Here is a 17,742-nt window from a genome sequence, read left to right as displayed (position 1 = left end):
AGGAGGAGGAGGAGGAGGAGGAGGAGGAGGAGGAGAAGGCACGTCGGCGGCCGCGGTGGCTGCCAGTCCAGAACAGAATGATGGGCAACTCTCACCACAAGCAACCGAGGAGTAAGAGCCAAAGCAGCAGGATGCATTCAGCAACAGGTACTCTTCCCTTCCCTCCTTTTTCCGGGGCTCCTCCAGCCAGGGCCTCCTCTGCTCACAGGGCCCCTGACCCTTGGTGTGACTTGCAGGGGCTGGCAGAGGGCGGGGAGAAAGCCTGAGGGAGATGTGGGTGAACTCCCAGCTCCCCTGCTCCAGTGCCAGGCTGAATTGCATAAGTCTGAGTTCCCTGAGCAGGCAAAGGGCTGGCTCCTTCTCCTGCAACCCAGTGCAGCCCCGGGAGGGTGGCTGGAGTGCCAGTGACTGAAGTTTATTGCTAGCACTGTGCTTTCTCCCTGGAGCCATGCAAGGGTTACCCTTCAGGAGTCTCCTTTGTTATTCAAACCTCGAGCTCTCCCCAACCCCCAGCCCCGCCCCACACGTGTACACCTACACCTCTCCAGGCTCTACCTCGGAGGGATGCTGCCTGCACTGAGTGAACCAGATAAATCTGCTTCTTGCTGTGTAATGCCCTGCCCCCCACCTCCGGGCCCCAGCCCTGACTGAGCTCCTTTTCCTGCAAGGACAGAGAGGAGCATTGGACAGCTGCAAGTTGTTGCTCTCTTACCCTTGAATGTGCTCTGCTTTGCCCTGTGTGCCCCTCCCGACGTGGACTCTAGGGTGCTGGCATAGTTTCCCCCAACAACTTCCTACATGCTCACAGTATGGAGATTAGGGTCTGCAGACAACTTTTCCTAGCTTTCCTTTGCAAGGCAGTGCAAGAGCAGTGTGCAAGGAAGCAGCTGCTCTTCTATTCACACCCCTCCAACTTAACTTTCTCCCCTCCCCTTTGCTCCCTTCCCCTCCCCTCTGGTCCTCTGGCTTCTCCTCTGTTCCCCTCCTCCTCCTCCTCCTCCTCCTCCTTCTCATCCTCCTCCACCTCTCCAGTGGACAACTTTTTCCTCAGCCTGAATACCCAAGGACACCTGTGTAGGGCTGGGTGCAAGCCTCCACCCTGTGCCCTCATCCCATCTCAGGAGCCAGCAGGCCCACCCGCCCTCACTCTCCGGCCCATGCAGACCCCCCGAACTGCCCAGTCTTCTTCTTCTTCTTCTTCTTCTTCTTCTTCTTCTTCTTCTTCTTCTTCTTCTTCTTCCCCCCCTCCTCCTCCTCCTCCTCCTCTTCTCTTTTCCTTGCTCTCTTCCTTTCTCCCTCCCTCCCTCTTCTTGTAAGTGGAACCTGGGCCTCACAAAGCACTCTACCACTGAGCTACAACCTCCTCTCTCTTTCCTGGCAGCACCCCCACCCACCCCAGAGTCTAAGAGGAACTGAAGTTCCCTCTGTGCTCATTTGGGAAGCTTTCATCCACCATCCAGGTCAATGGGAAGGAAAGGAAAGTTTCTGCCAAGTTTAACTCGTTTATTGTAAAAAGCAGTAGATGGATTGGTGCCATTCTGAAAACATGCCATGCTCAGGCGCAAGGGTTGCCTCTGTCTGTTCCTGGGGACTCAGCCGGCCATGCATTTAAGGGTAGTTATCCAAGGCCAGTTCTAGTGGCAGCCCTAGAAGAGGGAATCTCGCACGTTGTTTGGGAGCCAGCTATAGGAAGGTCACTTAGGATGTGCTGGCGGGCCAGGTAAACTACTCCAGGGGCCTGCCAGGCAGAGTACAGCTTTTGTTTTTTTTTTTATTGTTGAAACGGTGTCTCACTATGTAGCACTGACTGACCTGGAACTTGCTATGTAGACAGGGCTGGCCTCACAGAGATCCACCTGCCTCTGTCTCCCAAGTGCTAGGATTAAACACCTGTGCCACCATGCCACATCCAGAATATAGCTTTGTTTAGATTCCTGGGTGGGCTGAATTTGGGCTCTGGTGGTGCACTGAGTCAAGGACAAAGATTCTGGTTATTGGAGTTTCTTTGGAATCTTCTGGGAACATACTCTTCTTCCAAGGCTTCTATTTGCAGGTGAATGGCTCAACTATCATAGTATCTAGCTTCTCTACCATGGAGCTGGAGGCTCAGGACCTTTTGGTGTTCCACAGAGATGCTCTGCACTGCCTTGTCTGGGAACTAGAGGATAACTTTCCACTTGTGTTTTCAATGCCTGCCCCAATCCAGGGTCATCCTGGAGGCAGTAGCTATCAGAGAAGCCTCTGGCAGCATGAGGAAGTGACCTTATGAACACTTCTCCCTCCCTATACCTTCTGCCTCTTACCCTTCACCTTCCCCTGGACAATGCCTGCTCCCAGAAGCATTGAGGGAAAAATCACTGGGTTGACCTAAAGAAAGAGCATTCAGGGCTGGAGACATGGCTCAGTGATTAAGAGCACTGGCTGCTCTTGCAGAGGACCCAGGTTCAATTCCCAGCATCCACATGGCAGCTGACAACCATTCTTAACTCCAGTTCCAGGGAATCTGAGGCCCTCTTCTGACCTCCATTGGCATTGCACAACGTGGGTGCACTTACATACATGCAGGCAATACACTCATACACATAAAATTAAAATAATAAATAAAATATTTTTTAAAAAAAGAAAGAGTGGGACCGGGCATGGTGACACACGCCTTTAACCCCAGCACTTGGGAGGCAGAGGCAGGCGGATCTCTGGAGTTCAAGGCCAGCCTGGTCTACATAGTGAGTTCCAGGGCAGCTGGGGCTACAGGGAGAACCTGTCTCAAAAAGACCAAAAAATAAAAATAAAACCCCCAAAACAACAACAAAAAAGAGTGCTCGGTCCCCATCTCCCCATCTTGTGCCACATAGAGCCTCACAGGCTGATCAAAGAGGGAGAAAGGAATAGCAAACAATCATGCCATGGGAGAGAATGTGAGACCCTGGCTATGAGAAGTCTTGCAGTAACCAGGAAAGATTTCATGGAGAAAGAAAACATCTCTTCCTTCTCCCCACCTAAAATGCAAATGTTTCCTCAGAGTTCTGTCTTTAGACCTGCCTCTCCTCTCTCTGCACTTTCCCCTTAATGGTCTAGGCTTCCCTGAGGAAACCACCTCTGTATGCTTGAACCTTGCAACTCTGTCTGCTGCCCAGACTAGCATAGCCAATACCATCTCCAACCAGATTTCACCCTTTCTCTTCTTGCTCCCCTTTCTCTTTATCTTAATGGCATCAGCATCCTAGGAACCCAAGCTAAGAACCTGGGAGTTTTCTTCCACTCTACTGGCTCCTTGATCTCACACACTTTCACTCATGCATCCATCTAACTATCTACTCAACCATTACTTGTGCTGAGGCTCCTCTGAAACACAGCCACTCCTCTTGTCCCACTGCCAGTGTCTGAGTTCTGACCTGTGGCCGCTCTTGCCTGTTATAGAATTGATTCCGTGGTCTTTGCCTTTGACTTTCTCCTAGTCACCCCTAAAAGTCATCATAGTGTTCTTCCCTTCACTTTCTTGCTGAGCCCAAACCTTGCTAACTTGGGGGTAGGAGATCATGATTATCCCGAAGATGTGGAGGTTGATCCAAAGTGACTCAGGAATTACCATGGATGGTAGAAGGAAAACTTTCCCTTTGAGTTCTTCATACATTTTAATGTATATTTAAAAAATTCTAGGTAGTATATAAAATTCATGGTTTCTCATAGTTTTTATCAGGGCAAGGTTAAGAGCTTTGAAAGTGAGTCTTTTTGGATAAAATGATTAACTGGATACTAGTGTACTTACTGCATGGAAAAGACAAAAATTGAAAAACTGGAAAAGCAGTGCGTCAGCTTTGGGAGAAAAAGTTTGTGGTGTAAACTGTATGTTCCTTAGCACAACTTCGTGATCTCCCACGACTGGGCTGAGCCTGCTTCACTAACCTCATCTGTTGTCACTTCTACCCTAAACTTAATGATGCAATCGTATTGAATGACTTCTTTTCCAAAATCATCCAATCACCAGTTCTGTGATTTAAAAGTGTTTTGCTCTGCCTGGAGCAGATCTTCCACTCCCATCATCTTCTGTCACCTCCCTATTCATCCTTCAAGACCCTCATCCAGTGTCAGCTCTTCTCTGAAATCTTCCTTGACTAGCCTCCTTCCTTCATACGAAATTGATGAGAGTTCATCACACTCTCTTCTTTATACTAATTTGATACCTTTTACATAATTATATCAGTGCTGATAATGTCATCCTTGTATTATTTGTTTCTGAGATAAAGTCTCACTGTGTAGTCCAGGCTGGCCTTAAACTCATTTTGCAGTAGACTTGCCATGAACTCTTGCTCTTTCTGCTTCAGCCTTCCCAGAGTGGGGGTTACAGGTATATGCCACTAGGCCTGGCATTGTAGTTGCTATTCATTCCTTCATTCATTTGTTCATCCATTCATTCATTCGTCGAATGCAGTATTGGGACCTTTTGCATACTAGGCAAGCAGGTCTATCATTGAGCTGTAGATGTTAACTGAATTTTTGCCTCCTCTAGTCACGCAGGAACTTTGCAAAGACTACAATATCAGAAGATGGGAGAAAGCTGTTGACGAGGCCTCTGAATGCTTGGCTTCTTAGCTTTCTTGCTCATAACCTGCAGGATGATCTTAGGCAAATCACTTACTTTTGTTACTTCCATCCTTTTGCTGTAAAAAGCTAAGAATCCTTGGAGAGGACTCTTAGCAACTCTTACAGGATCGTTAGGAAGATGTGGTATGAGGGAGGTGGAAAAGATTTTTGAAAGTTTAAGTTGCTTTTCTTAGAAAAGTGAGGATGATCCCAGGAAGGGAAACACTGGGCCTTTGCTCCCAACCTGGAGGCAGAAACGGGCCATGTGTGTTTGAGAGACTACCAGGAGCAGCCAGGTGAGGGAAACTCAGCAGCTCTGCAGCTGGATGAGGAAAACCAGCTGCCTACCAAGAGAGGTGAAGGTGGGGAGATAGTAACAGCATATGGAACCCCAGTGGGACCTTAGAACATAGGTTGCTTTAAGGATGGAAAACTTGTCTGCCAGCTTCACAATCTGGAAATTATTTCTCACCAGCATTCAAGCCTATCACCTCTTGAGTAAGTGTAGCTCTGCCACCCTGTCATTCTGTATGTGATATGCTGTTGGCACTGTTACTACCCAGCATACGCATGGCTTCCCAGTATAGGATCTGTCCATTTGAAGAGAAAGGAAAAGAGACATGTATTCATCACACACCTTTTACATGCCAACCCTTAGCCCTATGAACAACTATCAGGCACGGGTTATTATTTTGTTTTGTTTTGTTTTGTTTTCAGTCAGGGTCTCATTATGTCTCCCTGGTTTGCCTGGAACTCCCTATGTAGACGAGGCTATCTCTAATTCACAGAGACCCACCTCAAGCATGTTGATGTCATTTTACAGATGAGGAAATGCAATCCAGAGGGAGGACTGCCCCATGGTCTAATAACAAGGAAGTTGTATAAGTAGAAGTTGAGCCTGAACCTATCTGCTTTTAGCCTGGACCTATTTTGATATGCCATGTGCTTCTCAGCATCTTTGTAGCTGTGACAGGAGTTAGTAACCCTGGAGACCGGGTGCGGTGGAAGGAGGAGACCATAGCTCTGTTCGGGTGGGATGAGCAAATCTCTATAGCAACAAAGACTGCAATACCCAGCTTGATAGAAGTCCCACCATATGTCTGTTTGATGGCATGTTAGTATTGTTGGAATAATTGAACTCATTGGAGGCTCTGTCTGGAGTCCAGAATTTAGAGCAGGGGATGCCTGGGCTAGCGAGAAAGTGAGAGTCTTGGATTTAAGCCTAAACCAGGTGTTGAGAGAGGCTTCGGGTCCAGAGATGACTGCTATTATGCAGGCTTCCAGGATCCCTTCCCCCTAGGCAGATGCACCAGTGCTGTGACCAAGGTGACCTATGCTTCGGGATGAAAATGAGTGCACAGTTCTCTTCTCTGTATCGAAACAAAACGAGGGAATCATTTGATTGCATTTGCAAGGCATTTTTATAGTTGATCTGGCCCTTTCATCTTCACAGATTTATTGAATTCACAGCATCCTTGCTATCAGTGCAATGGAGGCTAAATGACAAAGACTTAGAAGGAAGTCAAATGACACCTACCCCTCTGGGAGCCTTCTTCCAAAAGACGTTTCCTAACGGTCCCTCATAAGTTTATTGGGATGCACAGAAGGAGTTAAAATTCTAGGCCAATGAACAAAATATTTTCCAGAACTCCTTGTCTCCCACAACTGACAGAGATCCTTGCAGCAGAGGAATGGGCCCTAGGGCTTGGGGTCAGTCATGGTACTCACCCTGTGTTAGTTACCCTTGCATCTCTGTGATCAAAATACCTGAGAAAACACATAAAGGAGGCAAGATTTCTTTTGGTCCGTGGTTTCACAGGTTCAGTCCACGGTGGTTATGTGCTTTGACAGAACACGATGATGCAAATGTGAGGAGCAGGGTCTTCTACTGTGGGGGCTAAGTAGCAGATGGTGAAGAAGGGACTGTGGACCATGTAGAACCTTCAGAGGCACCCGCTTACTTCCCAGTCACCTGCTCCTTAAACTAGGCCCCACCTCTTAAAGTTCCCACCACTTTCCCAAATAGCACCACCAGCTATGACCTAAGTATTCAACAACACATAAGCCTCTGGGGGACATTTCATATTCAAACCATAAAACCCACATTTCCTGGGCTGGAACTAAAAAGATGCACAAAAAAGTTGGAAAACAAAAGTACAGTGGCCACCCTAATGTCAAATTACAGGAGAATGACCAAGTAAGCATGGGGTGTCCAACTCCACTAAAATATGGTGGAGCTGTGGGAGGGCTGGTTATGAAAAGTATTGAACAACGTGAACAACGCGATAAGAAAATATAACAGGGGTTGAGAGATGGCTCAGTGGTGAAGAACATTTACTGCTCTTCCAGAGGATCTGGGTTTGGTTCCCAGCACCCACATGGAGGCTAACAACCGTCCTTAACTCCAGTTCCAGGGGATCCAATGCCTTCTTTTGGCCTCATTGGGCAAGTGGTGCACTTATATACATCCAGGCAAAACCCTCATGCACATAAAGTAAAAATACAGCACAGAATAAGAAACTATAACACACAAATACAATACAAAACTGTCTCTGTATATGTCTGCACGTGGTCAAGAATGGGAAGAGAATTGTGGAGAAATCAGAACTTGATTAACTGTGCGATGTGGGATTGGTGAATCTTCTTTCTCTTTGATTTCCATTAATATTGTTATATTGTTTCTGCAAAGGATAATATAAACCATTAATGCTCAGAGCAATCATATTGACAAGTCAAACTGAGAGCCCAAGTCATATCATTTCCCCAAGCCAGCAGAAACACCTGAAGGTCATTGTTACAAAATCAGGTGCTTTTCTTCTGGAAAGAGACAGCCATAAGGAGCAGGGAGGTGCAATGGAATTAGTGAAGGGTGTCCTGTGTCTGAATGCAAGCTCAGATTCTTGCAAAGATCCTTGGGTTGAAGGAAGTTATTTCACCCCTCATATCCTCAGTTTCTTTGTTGACAATGTGAGGCTAATAATAGCCACAACCCCCTTACAGGGATATGGTCAAGAGCAAAGGATCCCAGATGTTTTAAAGGACCTTGTGAGGTGTAAAATGCTGAGCAGTGTAAAAGTCTTGTGCGTGCGCACGCACACACACACACACACACGCACGCATGCACGCACGCACATACACACTTTGAAGCAAAAGTGTTAGGTGCTGCTATAGTTTGGATATGATTTAAATGTGTGTTCTAGGGGCTGGAGAGATGGCCCAGCAGTTAAGAGCACTGACTGCTCTTGCAGAGGACCCAGGTTCAATTCCCAGCACCCACATGGCAGCTAACAACTGTGTAATTCCAGTTCTGGGGATCTGACACCCTCTTCTGTCTTCCGTGGGCACTGCATGACGCGGGTGCACTTACACACACGCAGGCAATACACTCATAAAATAAAAATAACAAATAAGCCAGGCGTGGTAGCGCACGCCTTTAATCCCAGCCTTTAATTCCAGCACCCGGGAGGCAGAGGCAGGCGAATCTCTGTGAGTTCAAGGCCAGCCTGGTCTACATAGTGAGTTCTAGGACAGCTGGGGCTACAGGGAGACCCTGTCTCAAAAAGACCAAAAAAAAATATAAATAAAAATAAAATATTTTTTAAATGTGTGCCCTAAAGGTTCATGAGACCCCAGTTAGTACAAGAACAAATTGTTATAAGAGCTAGCTGGGTCTCTGAATTCCACTGGCTCCCTGTCTCACCATGTCATCTATCCTGCTCACACATAATGCCTTCTGCCACATTTAGATGTAGCTAAAGAGGTACTCCCCAGAGGCCTGACAGATAGGGCCACTTAATCTTGGATTTTCAGCCTCCAAAAATGTGAGTTAAATAAACCCCTTTCTTTTGACAGTACCTAGCCTTGGGTACTTTGTGGTAGGCACAGAAAACAGACTAATACAGGTACTGTTTTCCACTGTGCTGTTTTCCACAGGCACTGTGGAAATTGATGACAAAGCCATCCTGGGTCTGTGCTGCTGCTAATGGCTTCAGATGGTGGGTGCCTTGTCTTCTGTGAGCACTGGGTGCCATTGAAGTTTGAGTAAGCAAGTGAAGCGTTCTAGTTTTAGTCTTGGAGGAGGAATAATCAGGAAAATGTTATTTTTTTTAACTTTTGGAGAAAAGTTTAGAATCATTGGTGATGAACATGATGAAGATTTCTGCAGTTGCTTGAGTTCTTAGGCAGACTTGACCGGTTCTGGATTGTGTATCTTTAGGCAAGTGACCTTAGTTCTCAGAGTGTCCGTGGCCTTTTTGGTCAGTGCCTCCCTCATAGGACAGAGTTGAGGATGAAATAAGTTGCTGCATGAAAGCACCTGCTATGTAATAAGTGAGGAGTGTGTGTGAGCTGCCATCATTATCGCTTGAGTCTCCCAGAGTGGGAAGGCTCTCCAGGGGTTACCTGATCTCAACAAGGGAGTCCTGGAGGAACATAGTTTATATATATGGCCAGTACTATTTTGTCGATTTATTTATTTTAAATTTTTGTGCGGGTATATATTGAACTGTGAGCATATCCCCCCTTCCCACCTAACCTTCCTTTTCCAGCTCCCACTCTGGTTTGTTCCCTTTGTTCCCTTAGACAACTTCACCTCTACTTTCATTACTATATACATACATACTTTTATGTGGCTATGTGAAATTTAGGAACCACAAATTACAGAAAACATAGGATATTTGTCCTTCTAAGGCTCAATTTGCTTAATATTGTTGTGTTCATTTTTCCAACCAATGATATAACTTTATTCTTCTTTATGGCTGAAAAATCTCTATTGTGTATATATATATCATACTTTCCTTATCTGTTCTTGGACTCCTAGGTTGGTTCCATAACTTAGCTGTTGTGAATAGTAGTACAGTAAACACTGGTGTGAAATGTGTATGTGTGTGTGTGTGTATTAAAAAATAACGTTTGATGCTGGGCATGGAACCCAGGGCTTATGCATGCTGGCAAGCGTCTGTCACTGAGCTTCATCCCCAACCCCATGATTATCATCATTTTTGCATGTCAACATTGAAATGTCTTCCTTGGAAAAAGCAGGCATTTGTCTCTATCATCTTGGAATCCAGATATTTTATTTTATTTTATTTTTGCAGTGCTGGGAAATCCAGATATTTTAGTAAAGATGAGGTGTGTGTTTAGAAACTATTCATCTCCCATAAACCTCTCATTTTGTAGACTCACCAAACTGAGGTGACATTCCCAAGGTCACAGAGTGACAGATTAATGTAAGCAATAGCTCAGCTGCTCTCCTACTGCTGCTGCCAGTGATGCTCTGGAGTTGTCCTTTTAACCTCTGTACCATGATGCAGACACCTTGGACCACATGACCATGGCATGTAACCATAATCCATCTGGGAGAAACTAAACAGGGCTTTCACACTGAGAAGAGGCCAAAATGATACTTGAGATGACAAAGATGTCCCTGGTAGGAGGTCTTACACACTGACAAGTCAGCTCCTTGTCACCCTTAGGCAGTATCTCTAGATGATCTGGGTTAGCACAGCCTTCCAAATGCCATCTGTGTCCCTATGGAGTAAATTGGCTTTGGATGCAGCCTATATTTCTCTTCACAGCAGATTTCCTATTTCAGAAGTTAGACTCCTGCCCAGTTTTCCATGAACACAGATGGAGGGATGTGGGGTCCTGGGAGTTGCCCCCTGCCACTTGGATCGGAGTCCTGTTCCTGGTATTGGGGAGAGTGGCACAGAGCCACCTCTGTGAATTCCTTCTGGGGCCAGAACAGGAACAAGTAGTTCAGCTCTGAAAGCCTGTCTCAGAGATGTGCTGCTGTCCAGTCACACAGGAAGTGAAACATATATACCATTTAGCATATGGCTCCCTTGCAATGCTCTGACCCACCTGCACATGGGCAGGGAGTTCATGTGAGCTGCCATCCTTCTTGTCGAAGACACTTGGAACACTAGGAACCTCTGTACCATGATGCAGACACCTTGGGCCACATGGTTCCTGCTTTTGATACTTGCCTTGGAAATTTCTGACTTCCCAGGCATCTCCCCTCGTGCTTCTGCTCCCACTCCATGGCTGAGCACTGCTTCTTCCACCCTGCTAGACTCCTGACTCCACCCCCACCCTCACCACATGATTGTCTTCCTAGACATCCACCACAAACTTTGATTCTATCACTAGCTCTCACCTCTTCCCAGGGGGCTTCAGGGCCTGGCATGGGGAATAGGGGCTGTGCTCAAGGAACCAAAGTTACAAAGGCTGAGATCTCTTTTGGTGTCCACGCAAGCAACAGTTGCAGTCCGTAGAGCTGAAAGTCACACTGCTGGATCTAAGGATAAAGGTGCCTCTCCATCCCTACCATTATCAGACCTCCCCCCTCTACCCCCACCCACGCAAGACAAAGTCTGTTATAGAAACTTACACACACCGTTTCCCTATGCAGGGACAATAGTATACCTGACACCAGCCAAAATCGGGGGGAGTGGTGGGGGGGCACAAAAGATGAATATTGACTGGGAATATAATTTATAGAGCCCTCGAGTCTTCAACAATTACACTCTGGCTACATGTAATGGCAACTTGTGTCACACCAACATGGCCAGCACCAGCCCAGGAGGCCCTGGAGTAAGAAGCAGCCGCAGCTAAGAAGGAGGATGACAAACTGAGGTCCGTGCAAAGCAGGCCAGAGGTCATAGTCAGTGGGAACCCCAAGCTAAGAGTAAGGCCAATGACATTTTTAAAGGGAGGCCTTTCTGAGTCTTGGGCAGAGACACAGGGTATAGATGAGATAAGGCCCTAGAGGAACACTGGGAAACACAGGTCAGCTCCAGCAGAGTTCCTATAGAGCCAGGCAGGTATTTTGCAGTTACCAACTTACTCAGTCCATATAACATATGTATAACATATGTGCTTGTATTATCTCCCAAAGGGAATCCATAGGTTTGAAACTGTAGATTGTGTCACTTATGTATAGATCTGAGGCTTAGAGAGGTTAAGTAGCTTGTCCAAGAGCACAAGGCAGTAAAGGGAGAGGCCGGGATTCAAGCCCAGGAAGCAGAGCTCCCAAGTCTGTCATCTTAGCCCTTATATAGATCTGCCCTTGTAATCCCAGCACTTCCAAGGAAGATCATGAGTTTGAAGTCAGCCTGGGCTACATAGTGAGACACTGTCTCAGAAAAAGTTAAGTGATGGTTCTCAACCTGAGGAAATTTTAAACTGTCTATACCTGGGCCCTACCCTTCAGAAATTCTGATTTTGTTGGTCTCACATAAAGTACATCCCGCAGGGAGAAGAGAAGGTAGACCGGCCAGTGTCATGGGTACACCTCAACTTGAAAACAGCGTCTCTTCCATCCTAACAAGCATGCCTCCCATCTGCAGCTTTGCCTATCTCTCCAGCTTTGATTGACTGCAGCCTTTTCCTCTCTAGTCAGAACCAGACTTCCTGAGAGGTATCCCAAATCATCCCCTATTTCTCTCCTTAACTTGCTGCAGTCTGGCTTCTACCAAGCCATCTTTGCCAAGGTCACCTCCCTCAGTGTTACTGAGCCATCACTGCTTGGACATCAGCCAATGCCATTCTTGAATATAGTCCCTTAGTCTTTATTCCAACGACTTTTCTACCACACTGTAGAAATTTGTCCTGAAGGTGGAAACACTACAAAGCCCTTGGTCATGTACTCTGCATTGAAAAATCCCAATACAGGTAGCTCCCTTCAGGGAAACCCTCTAACGTTTTCCCTCAAACTGTTTCCCCATCTCTGTGCCCCTGGCAAAAACAGAGACGCGAGCCAAGCTCATGCTGGGTCTCCTTGCACCCAGTGAGCAAGAACCAGTGATGCAGCTCTTCTGATTACTAAGACACAGATTCAGGCCCTGGCCTATGCTCATTTCATCAGTACGTAGTTTTGAGTAACAAAGGAGTCCCTTTGTAATCAGCTTCTGGCCCACACAACTTGTTTCTGGGTCCTTGTCTTTCTAAACATACAGAAATAAATTTGAACAAGTTGTGTTTTCAAAAGCCAGTGAGTCTCTCCTGCTTTGTGCCCTGGGAAACAGGCTTTGCTAGAATCTGCGATCTGCTGACTGGTGGAGGTAGGAGAAGCAGTGAGGAAGGTTAGCACCTTTCTCCTGATGCCACAGAGAGAGAGCTTAAACCTCACGTCTCATTGTTTTCTGGTCATTTAGTTCCTCTGTCCATGGTAAGGGTGGTAGGGGTTGGCCTCTGCTTGCTATGTGCTTGTTAAGAGCTGGAAAAACTGCAGTAAGCTACACCCAGCTATAGTTCAGTTCACATACTTGTTCCAGGCTGAGAGAGAAAAGTGTGTGTGCAAGAGAGGCTTGCAAAAAACAAGGCCTATCTCTGTGTACGTCTCTCCACTGGGAAGGAAGGGGCCTGCACGGTGACAATAGACCAGGGCGCTGACTCAGACAGCCAGTTCCTGTTCATTTCCCCTCAGTGCAGGACCGCTGCTGAGCGGGAGGCCAACCCTCCTTCATGCAGCTGGACCCAGCCTTCGGCTGAGAGCTGGGATCCTTACCTAGAGAAAGACAAACCCAACTCACAGATAGCTAGCTTCCCTCACTGGCTGGCTGTGACTAGGGGGAACTGGATCAGTGAGATTGTGGGTGGAGGGTGGGCAGTGAGAAAGAGAAAGGTAAAACTCCCTCCTTGAATCCCGACTTGCTTTCCCTGGGCTGGGCTGCCCAGAAACTTGACTGGGCAAAGGAGCATGTAATTGATGGGGCCAAACTGACCCAGCCAGCGTGCTGGGAAACAGCTCAGGAAGAGACCCTGGGTGCTCTACCCAGGAACCTAGGGGCAGGGTTTGGAACACGTTTCTACTCCAAACACGCTTCTCTGTTGCATGAGGATTGGCTGGAGGTGGATTCTTGGGTATCCGCACCACCAGGATGGAGAGAGCTGAGCTCACCCTCTTCTGGAGCCGGGGAGGTGAGTTGTTGGGGAAGGAGGGAGAAGGGAAGGCCCTGGGGGCTCTTGGTGGAGGAGGAGCTATGCTGCTGCGACATGGGCTGTCTTGGGAGGGAGTGTGTCCTGTTGTGCTATAAATGTGCTTGGAGAGACAGGAGTAAGACTTGGAAGAGCTACTAGATAGCGGGTTTGAGATTAGGTAACTATGGATGTAGAGAGGGTGGATGTGATTGCATCCTAACCCTGACATCCTGGGATTCTAAAGAGACTATGAAAATGATTCTCTCTCTCTCTCTCTCTCTCTCTCTCTCTCTCTCGCCAACAGTGCCTCAGTAAGATGCCTGGAGATCATCTACCCCATTCTAGGTAGACAACAGATGAATTTTAGTTCACTACAGTTGTTGTCTGGGTGTTAATATCTTGCCATTCTGTAAAGAATGCTTCTCTATGTGATCTATCTATCTATATATCTCACTCTGTGTGTGTGTGTGTGTGTGTGTGTGTGGCATGCGTGCACGAAGTAGACTTTACATAGATTCTGAGGCTTTGTTCCTCAGTTCAATCTGAGTCAGTCTTGGGGCTTAACTCACATCTAGGACTCAGCTAAAATGCTGCCTTTGTTTTTATAATCCCAAGGCGTGGGCAGTGGGAGAGGCAGGAAAGGGGTACCTATCACTGGTCATCTCCATACATGGTTCCTGGTGCTCTCTAGGCTCAATTGAAGTCAAACCTCCTGGCACTAAGAACAAAGTTTAGAGTCCTGGGTCACCCTGGACTGGGAGCTCTGTCTGGCTTCTGCAAAGAGGAGTAGCCAGGATGGGGGATGTAACATGGCACTTCTGTTTCTGGAGACCTCTGGGAAGCTGCTGTGGTGGTGAAGGCAGCCAGCAGGATAGACCGTGAGTCCATGGGGTATCTTTGAGGCTCTAGTCAGCCCTTTGTAGCTGGAGTAGGCTCGAGAAGTATTTATGAGCTAAAATGATAAGAAAAGCAGTGATGCCATCAAAAGGAAGTCATGTAGAATTATATGTGCAACTTGACACGGAGAGGAATCAGAGGAAAGGGGTGTTCATCTTCAAGTCTTTGAGGGGCTGTCCCAAGGTGAAGTGACTAGATGGGGTCTGTGTGAGCTCTTATGTGGCAGAGTTGAAGCCAGCAGACGAGGAGCTTCCTAATAGACTCTCTGTGGATGCAATGGGCAGCCTTGAGGAGCAAGGCTCATTATCCTTGGGGAAGTTGCCTTCTTCCCAGTGAGAGTATGAGCCCTTGAGCAGATGAAGGCAAGGGCCTTCCTCTTCTGCAGGAAGGAGGGAGAAGCAGGGGCAGCTGTCACCTGGGATGTAGGCCGGGCCCCACCCTGCAGTTGGTTCCTTCCCCCTCCCTCCACAGCTGCTCCCCTGGTCGCAGCCCCCTCATTTCCCTCCCTTGCACTAGGCTCTCTGCTTTCACTCTCCAGCCCCTTCTCTACTCTGCAGCCAAGTGTGTCTTTAAAAACCAGACCCTGCTGTTCAAAATCCTCCAGCCGCCTCCCATCACCCACTGGTGAAAGTCCCCCTTTCTTTCTCTTCTCTATTGCCTCCTTTCTACTCTAAAAACAGAACAGAGATAAGATCATTTCTCACTCTAATACTGCTCTGACATTTCATAAATCTATGTCCTAGACAACTGGAAAGGGCTATATTTAAACTTCCACCTTGTGGCTTTTAATGGAGGGACTCGCTGAAGTCCCTGCCTTCTAACTCCACAGGAGACCCAAGGTTTGTCTTTATTCTCTGTTGGCCAAGCCTAGCCAGCAACCTGGAAGGCCAGAGCAGCCCCCCTCCATCCTGTGAGATGATCAGCTCTGAATCCTCAGGCTTCTACCATGCCCTCTGTCCCTAGGTGAAAAAGGTCCCAGGCCCCCCTCTGGAGTGGGCCCCTTGTCTTTCTTATCTGCAGATTCTTGAAAGACTCCTCATTGACTCTGTAAATGAGATTACTGGAGTGACTGGTGAACACAGGCTGGAACAGATGGCCTGGAGGTTGTGAGCTGGGCTGGGGAACAGCGCCAAGAGAGAAGAAAATATGTTGTCAGGTCTGGTTGTGCTACAGGACCAGGAGGGAAAGTGATGCCAAGGTGGCAGGTTTGGTACCAGACGCAACATTATGTATATTGCCTGATGTGACTCTCACAACAGTCCTGTGAAAAAGGTACTGGCATTGCCCACGTTATACTCCAGTGAGGAGTTTGGGGCTCAGAGGACTTAAGTGACTTGTGCAAAGTTAAACCTATTGAGACAGTGATAGCTGGGTTCAAACCCAGGCCTGTCAAACTCTGAAACCCAATTGCTTTGTCCAGGCCCAGGATATCCCTGGTTGAATTGGTCCTGCCCTTTGGAATAGTTCTTACGGCTGTTCTCTGCTGCAGCCCCTGGCAGGCTCTTGCCATCCTGCCCAATATCTATCTAGGCCCAGGTCCACCTCAGCCTCCCTAACCAATTAGCCCAGCCCAGTAGCTGGATTTTGTTTTGTTTTGTTTTGTTTTGTTGGTCTTTTTGAGACAGGGTCTCCCTATAACTCCAGCTGGCCGGAAACTCGCTATGTAGACCAGGCTGGGCTTGAACTCACAGAGATCTACCTGCCTCTGCCTCCCAAGTGCTGGGATTAAAGGCATGCACCACCATGCTTGGCTTAGTTTTTGCTTTTTAAAAATTACTTTTTATGTATATGAGTCTGCATGTATGTAAGTGCACCCGTGTCATGCAGTGCCCACAGAGGCCAGAAGAGGGTGTTGGATCTCACCATGATTTGGGTATGGGGAACCAAACCCAGGTCCTTTGCAAAAGCAATCAGTATTCTTAACCGATGAACCATCTCACCATCCTTCCCTACCCTTTTGAGAAAAGATCTTACTATGTAGCCCAGGCTGGCCTTGGACTTGAGGCTTCCAACTCCAAGTTGTCCCAGCCTCTGGAGTGTTACAGGTATGTGCCACCATGCCCAGCACTTTGGATTTCTCAGTTGTGTCCTTCTCTCAAGCATCCTGGGGTTGGCTTCTGTCATTCTCTGTCCTTGTCTGCCTTTCAGAGAATAGTTACTGGGACCAGTACTGTTATGCTACTCTTTCTTCCACATCTGCCCAATACCCAGTGAATCCCAACATATTCTGTGGCCTGGGATACATTTTGTCCCAGTTTTCCCAGCTGCAATGTGGGAAGGAGGAGACTCTCTGAGAACACTTCCAGTTCTAAGAGTCTAGGATATCCAGGGTTCTGTCTCCTAGCCAGTTACCTGCCCCCTATCCTTGCTGCTGTGTTGGAATGAAGGTCACCACAGGTGTAGGTTTGGAAATCATTGCTGAGCCAAGTGATCGCTCCAGGGCCCATAGACAAAGCAACAGCTTGATGATAACAACCCCATGTGTAGGCCCTTTTATTGTTTACCAACTTTTCACAGTGGGCAGAGTGGTAGGGAGGGGGTTCCAAGGCGATTTTAATTGTACACCGTACTGCTGTAAAGAACACTGAATTACATGGTGAGAAAATGATTCTCTCTCCCACTTTCTGATTACCTTAAGGAGAAAGTCTCAGTGTGGTACTATTCTTCAACCTCTATAATGCTTGCTAATCTGCGCTAACAAAGCTAGACCTGCCTCAGGCTCAAAGACAGGGACAGGAGACAGTATCTACTCAGAATTTTAATTACTCTGCTGTTTCTATTGCATTTCTTTTTGCAGTTACTTTCTAATTACGGTGATACTTCTTTCTGTTCTATGTTTATTTGTTTGGGCAGTGCTGGGGATCAATCCTCTGCCTAGAATTTGCATGCATTCCACCACTGAAATATATCTCCAGTTCCCCTTTTTAGTTACCACTTAAAATTTCATTCAATATAAATTTATTTATTTATTTTTGGACTTTTGTTTTTTAATATTTTAATTGGGCTTCTGTACATTTCATACAACAGTTCTTATTCAAATTTAGACCCCCTCCTCCATCCATGCTCCCCCTCCCCACCCTCACCGGACCTTGAGACAGGGTCTCCCTGTAGTCCCAGCTGGCCTGGAACTTGCTTTGTAGACCAGTGACCTCGATCTCACAGAAATCCACCTGCCTCTACCTTTGGAGTGCTAAGACTAAAGACTTGTACCACCATACCTGGCTATTTATTTATTTTTGACCAGAGCAAATGTAGGTTTATTAAGAAAAAGTCAGGAAGAATTTCTGAGAGTGGAAGGGGTTCTAAGGATAGACTATCTTTCTTTTTATTTATTTACTTTAT

At 47.1% G+C, this 17,742-nt stretch overlaps 1 protein-coding gene across 2 annotated transcripts in view; it reads left to right on the top strand.

Annotated features, from left to right (window-relative positions):
• Nhsl2 (NHS like 2) overlaps positions 1-17,742 on the top strand; it is a 153,862-nt gene that overhangs the window by 51,401 nt on the left and 84,719 nt on the right. The gene's annotated exons all lie outside the window — the stretch shown is intronic.

This window comes from Nannospalax galili, unplaced genomic scaffold, assembly GCF_000622305.1.
Source record: "Nannospalax galili isolate Female #2095 unplaced genomic scaffold, S.galili_v1.0 scaffold747, whole genome shotgun sequence".
NCBI lineage: Eukaryota > Metazoa > Chordata > Mammalia > Rodentia > Spalacidae > Nannospalax > Nannospalax galili.
This window is presented reverse-complemented; position numbering and strand designations above follow the sequence as displayed.